The sequence below is a fragment of the Pyrus communis genome, chromosome 13 (genome assembly GCF_041283825.1).
Source record: "Pyrus communis isolate YQ-2024b chromosome 13, ASM4128382v1, whole genome shotgun sequence".
Taxonomy (NCBI): domain Eukaryota; kingdom Viridiplantae; phylum Streptophyta; class Magnoliopsida; order Rosales; family Rosaceae; genus Pyrus; species Pyrus communis.
This window is the reverse complement of record NC_142577.1, coordinates 1,144,923-1,154,088: the sequence shown is the minus strand read 5'-3', so window position 1 is coordinate 1,154,088 and position 9,166 is coordinate 1,144,923. Positions and strand designations below refer to the sequence as shown.

Below are 9,166 nucleotides of genomic sequence, written 5' to 3'. Positions count from 1 at the left end.
CAATTCATTAACTTAAGGAAAACTTGACGGTTAATTTAAGCGGACCTAATTAACCCGGGGTGTTGAGAATTCATGGTTCATTGAAAAGCAATTAGAAATCGTTTTGTATGCAAGTATAACATGTGTGGAGATGAACCCCTTAGCTAGCTTCCCATCCATTCATTTCCGTCAAATTCGTATTTACAATTTGTTTTCTTTGCAATCTATCCATTTTAGTTTAATCTCGTCCAAACCTAAACCCCCCCCCCCCCCATATTTTGTTTAAGTCTTAGTCTTAATCTTTCTTATTTTTAGTTTTGCATTCTTCGCATCAAATAGTGTTTTAAACTTGTTTTTATGTTTTTGAAGTCAAATCCAAGTGATTAATAATCCCTCCTAATCCCCGGTCCAGAACGATCCCTACTTACATACTTACTACAAATTGACAAAAAGAGGGTTTAATTTGTGTGCGCATAATTCTCGCATCAAATTTTGGCGCCGTTGCCGGGGATTAGCAACTTTGCTAATCTCTTGGATTGTTTTATTTTCTTTTGTTTTTATTTTATTCCAGATTCTTAATCTTGTTTTGTTTCTTGTTTTAGGTACTAGTTTATGACTCGGAGTTCTCATCCGATTCGTGAACATATCTCTAGCTTTAACGCCGATTTCGAGCGAGAATTGAGACGAAAGAGAAAGAACTCAGAACCTAGCGAATCAAGTGAAAGCTCCGAGTCCGTTTCTGAATCTGAAGAAGAACCCAAGACAACAGTGGGTGAAGAAGACATGGCAGCAGACAACCGAACAATCAAGGAGCTTTCCGCTTCGGGATTGGCCAATGCCGCACCATTATGCATTCAATACCCCGCGGCTGCCCACGGCAAGACCGATGAATTCGAGTTGAAGTCAAGCTTGTTGCACCACATTCCGAAATACCATGGGCTTTCCATGGAAGATCCCAACAAGCATCTCAAGGAGTTCGAGGTTGTTTGTTCGAGCATGACACCCATAAATGTCGACGGGAACATTCTGATGATGAAGGCTTTTCCATTCTCACTTTTGGAAAAAGCGAAGGATTGGTTTTTCGAATTAGCACCCGGAACGGTTACATCTTGGGATAGTATGAAAAGAGCTTTCTTGGAGAAGTTTTTCCCAACTTCCAGAATCATTCTCTTGAGGAAACGGATTAGTGGCATCCAACAAAATCAAGGTGAATCGTTTCCTTCTTATTATGAACGTTTTAAATCACTTGTTGCTTCTTGTCCACAGCATCAAATGAAGGAGGAGCTACTCATTCAGTACTTCTACGAAGGACTCCTTCCCATGGAATGCCAAATGCTTGATGCCTCGGCGGGAGGTGCATTGGTGGATAAAACTCCGGGGGCTGCAAAAGTTCTAATTGCCAACCGAGCACATAATGCACAACAATATGAAAGTGTTGGACAAAGAGACCCCCCACGGCAACACCAAGTCAATGAGGTAAGTGCCATAACCGAACTTCAAAATCAAATGGCTAACCTTACTACGTTGATTTCTCAGGTGGTGGAAGGTCCAAAAGTCAAAACCGTAGCTTCTTGTGGCGTATGCTCCATGCAAGGACACCCTACGGACGCGTGCCCACAATTGATCGAGAATGGAGGGTGGGAAACACTCAATGTCGTGGGACATGGCAACCAATACCAATCACGTGGGGATCCGTTTTCTAATACTTACAATCCCGGTTGGCGTGATCATCCGAATTTCAAATGGCGAGACCCCCAACAAGGTCAACAACCCCAAGGAGGATTTAGGCAGCAACCACCGGGCTTTTATACAAAGCCATTCGTCCCTAATCAAAACCAAGTGTAATCCGCCCCAACAACCTCAGGTATGTCTTTGGACAATGATCAAGTTATTAAGTTACTTACTACTTTGACGCAGGAAGTACAAACTCAAAATAAGGAGAGACAAATCCAAGACAAACGGGTGGACAATTTGGAGAAGCAAATGGGTCAAATTGCCGAATTTATGGGGCAAATTAGAGAACAAGGCAGATTGCCCAGTTCAATCGATATGAACCCAAAGGGAGGATTTGAAACCGCTAAGGCCATCATGTTGAGAAATGGTAAACAGGTTGGAACGGACTCAAATACATCCAAATCAAGTCAAGACGAGGAGGACCAAACCTTGCCGAATTCATCTAGTCCTCCTAAACCGTCCCAAACCACCAAGGTAAGTCCCAATTCGACTTTTTCAAGTTCTATTCCACTAAATGTGCCCTTTCCTGGTAGGTTTAGGCAATCAAAGAAGGAAGAAGCCGAGAAGGACATTCTAGAGACCTTTTGGAAAGTTCAAGTCAATATCCCGCTCCTTGATGCGATTAAGCAAGTCCCGAGGTATGCTAAGTTTTTAAAAGAACTTTGTACAACAAGGAGAAGGATTTCGAACAAAGAGGTGGTTCAAGTAAGTGAAAATGTCTCTGCTGTGTTACAAAGGAAATTACCCACTAAATGCAAAGATCCGGGTAGTTTTACAATTCCGTGCGTTATTGGGAATACTAAGTTTGAACAATGCATGTTAGACTTAGGGGCTTCGATTAATGTTATGCCATACTCTATTTATGCATCTATGAACTTAGGTGAGCTTAAAAATGATGGTGTGATAATTCAATTAGCCGATCGTTCTAATGCATATCCAAAGGGTGTTTTGGAAGATGTTTTGGTGCAGGTTGGTAACTTGATTTTTCCAGCGGATTTCTACGTGCTTGACATGGAGGATTCACCCCATTCCACCCCATTGCCGATTCTATTAGGGAGGCCCTTCATGAAAACAGCCCGCACCAAGATAGATGTGTTTAAAGGAACTTTAACGATGGAATTTGATGGGGAAGTCATTGACTTCAATCTTTCTGAAAGTATTAAATTCCCTAAGGACGATCATTCTTGCTTTTCTATTGATATAATTGATGATTTGGCGCAGGATTTTCTCGATTCTTTGGAGAGGGATACACTTGAAACAACAATTGCACAAGGAATTGGGCAAAAATCTGGTTTTGCCGTGCCTAGAAGTGTGGAGGAGGCCGAGATAGTGGCTGCCCTTGAGTCACTACCTCAACACCATGGTAAGCCTTCTAACCCAATTTCAATTTCAGTTTCCACTAATAAGTTGTTACCCTCAGTGATTCAGGCACTCGTACTTGAGCTTAAACCAGTGCCCGATCATTTAAAGTACGTCTTTCTGGGAGACAACGAGACATTGCCCGTCATTGTCTCCTCATCACTCACGGCCATAGAGGAGGAGAAGTTGATCCGAGTGTTGAAAGAGCACAAGACGGCCATTGGGTGGACTTTGGCCGATATTAGGGGAATTAGCCCGACTACATGCATGCATCGCATACTTCTAGAGGAGGGGGCTAAACCAACTCGAGAGGCTCAGCGCCGTCTCAACCCTCCAATGATGGAAGTTGTGAAAAAGGAGATTATCAAACTTCTTGATTGTGGAGTGATTTATCCGATCTCTAATAGCCGTTGGGTATCACCGGTGCAATGTGTTCCAAAGAAGTCCGGAGTGACAGTGATAAAGAATGCCGAGAATGAGCTTGTGCCAACCCGTATCCAAACAGGTTGGCGTGTCTGTATTGATTACAGGAAGTTAAATACCGCAACAAGGAAAGATCACTTCCCTTTGCCATTCATTGATCAAATGCTTGAAAGGTTAGCCAGCCATTCTTTTTATTGCTTTCTTGATGGTTATTCGGGATATAATCAAATTGTCATAGCGCCGAATGATCAAGAAAAGACCACCTTTACTTGTCCATTTGGTACTTTTGCATATCGTCGTATGCCATTTGGTTTATGCAATGCACCAACCACTTTTCAACGATGCATGATAAGTATATTCTCAGATTATGTTGAAAAGATAATTGAAGTATTTATGGATGATTTTAGTGTCTTTGGGGACTCATTTGATGATTGTTTGCATAATCTTACTTTAATCTTGAAAAGATGCGTGGAAACTAACCTTGTTTTAAATTGGGAAAAATGTCATTTTATGGTTAAACAAGGCATAGTTTTGGGTCATATCATCTCTGAAAAAGGAATTGAAGTTGATAAGTCTAAAATAGATCTTGTACGTTACTTACCCTCTCCTACTTCTGTTAGAGAGGTTCGTTCTTTCCTTGGCCATGCAGGATTCTATAGGCGATTTATCAAGGATTTCTCCAAGATTGCACAACCCTTATGCCGTCTCCTGCAAAAAGAAGTGACGTTTGAGTTCAACGAGGAGTGTGAGAAGGCATTCAAGCTTCTCAAAGACAAGCTTACCACGGCACCTATCATCCTTCCACCTGATTGGACGTTACCCTTCGAGCTCATGTATGATGCATCCGATTATGCAATATGGGCTGTTTTGGGTCAAAGGAAGAATAAGCAATCCCACGCCATCTACTATGCTTCTAGGACCTTGAATGATGCTCAACTAAACTATTCTACCACGGAAAAAGAACTTCTTGCCGTTGTGTTTGCTTTAGATAAGTTTCGTTCATATTTACTTGGCACTAAAGTGATTGTATTTTCTGACCATGCAGCTCTTAGGTACTTATTCACTAAAAAGGAGGCTAAACCACGGCTAATTAGATGGATGCTTCTTCTCCAAGAGTTTGATATTGAAATTCGAGACAAGAAAGGGAGTGAGAACGTGGTGGCTGACCACCTAAGTCGAATGGTGCGTGAAGAAGAAGACCTTCCCATTTTAGAAACGTTTCCGGATGAACAACTTATGTCCGTTGAGGTAAGTAACCCTTGGTATGCTGATTTAGTTAATTTTTTGGTGTCTAAGCAAGTTCCTAACACCTTAAGCAAGGCTCAACGTGATAAATTAAAAAAGGATGCACGTTTTTATGTTTGGGATGACCCTTATTTGTGGAAAATATGCCCGGACCAAATTGTGCGTCGTTGTGTGCATGAATCTGAATTTAATTCCATTTTGAGTTTTTGCCATACATATGCATGTGGTGGACACTTTGGCACACAACGCACAGCGTTTAAGGTTCTTGAAAGTGGTTTTTATTGGCCTACATTGTTTAGAGATGCTAGGGCTTTTTGCTTAACATGTGATAGATGTCAAAAGACCGGAAGTATAGGCCAAAGAGACCAAATGCCGCAAACCCCAATCCTTGTTGTTGAAATCTTTGATGTTTGGGGTATTGATTTTATGGGTCCATTCCCTATGTCTTTTGGTTTTACGTACATTTTACTTGCCGTTGATTATGTGTCAAAGTGGGTGGAAGCTAAAGCCACCCGAACTAACGATTCTAGAGTTGTTGCAGACTTTGTAAAATCTAACATTTTCTCTAGATTTGGGATGCCTCGAGTGCTCATAAGCGATGGTGGGACTCATTTTTGCAACCGCACCATTGTAGCATTGCTCAAGAAGTACAACGTGATGCATAAGGTTTCCACACCTTATCACCCCCAAACCAGTGGCCAAGCCGAAGTTTCAAATCGAGAAATCAAGCAAATCCTGGAAAAGACCGTTGGGCCGAATAGAAAAGATTGGAGCTTGCGCTTGGAGGATGCACTATGGGCCTATCGAACGGCGTACAAAACGCCCATTGGTATGTCCCTATTTCGGCTAGTCTATGGCAAGTCGTGCCATCTACCCGTAGAGCTTGAGCACAAGGCACATTGGGCGGTCAAGACCTTCAATATGGATGTGGACGCGGCTGGAAACCATAGGAAGCTACAATTGAGCGAGCTTGAAGAGATTAGGCATGAAGCGTATGAGAATGCCCGGATTTACAAGGAGAAGACCAAGGCCGTCCATGACAAGATGATTAGAGGCAAAACCTTCTCAATCGGGCAGAAAGTGTTGTTATTCAATTCTCGTCTTCGATTATTCCCCGGTAAGTTACGTTCTAAGTGGGTTGGTCCTTTTATTGTCACTAATGTTTTCCCTCATGGTGCAGTGCAAATCAAAAGTTCAAGGACGCAGCAAGAATTCAAAGTGAATGGGCATCGATTGAAGCCCTATTACGAGACGTTTGAGGAGCATGTCGTGGAGGAGGTACCCCTCCATGCCGTGGAACCTAGTTAAGCTTAAACGGAGGTACCGTCCGGCTGCAAGACGTAAAAGAAAGCGGTTCTTGGGAGGCAACCCAATACAGTAAATAAAACAAAGCTTGTTCATTGATTTCCGAGAGATTACAAAAAAAAAAAAAAAAAAAAAAAAAAATATGGCAGAAAGATGGAGCCTTCACAAAGGTTGTGTACGTGAAGCCCCACTACGTGGCAACACTCTCGGAGCGGGAGGCATCGGAGCAGAAGGCATCGGAGCAAGAGGCATAGGAGCGGGAGGCACCGAAGATAGATCATTCAAGGCCTCATTCCTTGGTGGAACGCTAGATGATGTAGGAAAGAGGTGCCTCTGGAAGAAAGCCGCAAGCTTTTGACGGTCATCAAGCTCATCAAGCTTCCTCTTCATGCCTGTAAAATAATTGTTGGCAAGCACGTGCAAACTTCGATTCTCGTACTTAAGCTGTTTGATCTCCTGCTTAAGACTCTCCACCTCCGCCATCAATGATTCAACCTGACGGGAGTGAGCAAGTAGGCGTTGGCCCATGTTGGACACAGAGCCAGCGCACTGAACGCTGAGAGCTAAGGACTCTTGAACGGCCAACTCATCGGACCGTCCTGAAAGCAGCTGACTATCTTTGGGAGTGAGGAGGTTCTGAGCTACTATCGTAGCTGTTGTTACATCCGTCATCATAGAGTCTTCACCTGTAAGAGGACCATGAAAAGATAAGAAAGACGGGCACCATACCTTACCCTGACGAGGCGCGACCGGATCACTGCTTAGACTCAAATCTAAGCAAATGTTCGATGGGTTAGATGAGCTAGCCATTGTTCAAGAAGTGTGCATGATTTCTGGGCCGGAGACGATTTCTGGGCAATCTTCAAAGTGTGCATGATAGAGGTGATCGATCACCTCTATTAAAGGAGAGGCGACACAATCACCAATTCAGAATTGAAGAGACACCGCTCTTCAAAGCCGGATTTTCGGGCGTAAAGATCGCCAGCTCTTCAGACGCAATCCCGGCTTTTCAGAAAGCGTGTGTAACTTTGTCAAAAGCTCCCGGCTTTTCAGAAGACGCGTAGAGGCCGAGAAAGCAGCTACACACTTTTGCCGACAAGCGTGGGTGACAAAGCCGAAAGCTCCCAGCTTTTCAGAAAACGTGTGTAACTTTGTCAAAAGCTTCCGGCTTTTCAGAAAACGCGTGCCACTTTGTCAAAAGCTCCCGGCTTTTCAGAAGACGCTTGGAGGACATTGCCGCATTCGCACTGCCACTTGCCATTACAAGTCCTATATACATCAACATTCATGGCAAGGCATACACCCAAAAACGCATAACTTTCCTTCTCGGCCGAAAATGTAAGCTGCAACCAACCCTCTCAAACATGCTCAGTTTTCTTCTTCCCTTGAGAGCACCTATTCTACCATTGATTGATCCCCCAAAGAAGATACCAGATGCCTGGAGTACGGATGAGGCAAGAGGAAACGGTGGATCGAAGCATGTGGAGACAAGCGCAACAAATATATGTGCTGATTCATTCGCTGCCTCTTCGAAAGCAAAGGTATTTCATATCATGCTCTTTCCCTGTCTTTTCCTTTGTCCTTGATATTACTTGCATGGCAAAGTGAAAGAAGCAATCAGCCGGCACTTGGAGTCTACCTGGACTCTATTCCCTGGTTGCTTACCTAGCGTTGCTCTCGAGTAGTCATCTTCAAGGTTAATACACTTCCAGAGAAGGGACCACTTCTGCAAAGGGGAGCAAGTAAGGCAAAGGAAAATGATACATTGAAGCATGAGGAGACAAGCATATGCTGAGCTATCCTCTAACCCTCTTCAATACGAATTGGAGAGATTGAACAAAGAAACAGATAAAAGGAGTAAGCTCAGACCTTCGGGGGAGACCAAAAGAATCCTGCGGCCCAGTTCAAGAGTAGCACAAAGGAAAATCAACGATCGGAGGAAACCAAAAGAATCTCCAGCTCAGTTCAAGAGTAGCCTGTGGAAAAACTCAAGATGAAGCCTCACTGCAATCACCAAGGAGAAGATGGAATTTACACTCCATAACCAGATTTGCATCCCTAAACTCTTCTCTTTGTTAGATACATTCTGCTATGTTTAGTATGTTTAGTTGCTGTTTATGTGTTTTCTTTTGTTTGGTGTGTTTTAAGCTTAAAACATTGAGGACAATGTTTGATTGAAGTGTGGGGGGGTAACTAAGTATGTTGATGCAAATTCGTTGGATTTTATCACCCATAACTTCAAGTGTTGTTCTTTGCTGTTTTAAAATGTTTTTAAGCTGATTTGGTGTGTTTTAGTGTGTTTTGTTTTATAACTCCGAAAATCACATAAAAATTTGAAAAACATGTTTTGAAAAGCCTAAAAAGAGTGTTTTGAGTCGTTTTTGTGTCGTAGGTACCTTCCAACACTTGCCTCAGGATTTGGTTTGTAATTGCATGACTGTTAAAAAGAGTTATAAACATGGAGAAAAGTTTGATATACTCTTGGTATATGCTTGGTTATGGTTATAATGTATGACTTCACATGCAATCATAAAAGAAAAATTGGTTTTTGTAACATGCTTGAAGGAAGGAACTCAAACAAACGCTACAACCTTGTGAAACTTGAGCCTAAACGTTATTTGGAGAGTTAAAATCTGTGCATTATTGTTTTCCAAAGTCGTTGCATGATCTCATTATTCTTTGCTTGGTTACTACTTAGAAGGCGTTTCATCATATAGTTCCAAATGCTAGAACTCATGCCCATTTCATTCAAAGCATGTTATTGATTTGCATAACACATATTCAAGATGAAGTTGTGTAGTGACCACCATCAAAGCCAAATAGCCATGTGCCATTTATTCATTTTATGTTTAAGTTAACCCCGTTGAGCCTTGTTAAGCCTTTATTCCTTGTTAACCCACAGTATCCTCACCTAGCCTAATTTAGGACAGTCCACACCCTTGTTCTTAAAAGATAGTGAGCATGACTTAAATGAATTCCTTTTGAGTTACATTATGCAAAAAAATGAGTGTGGGGGAAGGAATGCTTGTTCTTAAGTATGTTTTGAGATTCAAAAGAAAAGGAAAAAAACAGAAAAGAAAAGAAAGAAAGAAAGAAAGAAAAAAGTGCTTGAAAAAAATTG

General features: G+C 42.2%; 1 pseudogene; it reads left to right on the top strand.

Moving 5' to 3' along the window:
• Positions 1 to 515: 515 nt before the first annotated feature.
• Positions 516 to 4,226, top strand: LOC148691544 (uncharacterized; annotated as a pseudogene).
• Positions 4,227 to 9,166: the final 4,940 nt, after the last annotated feature.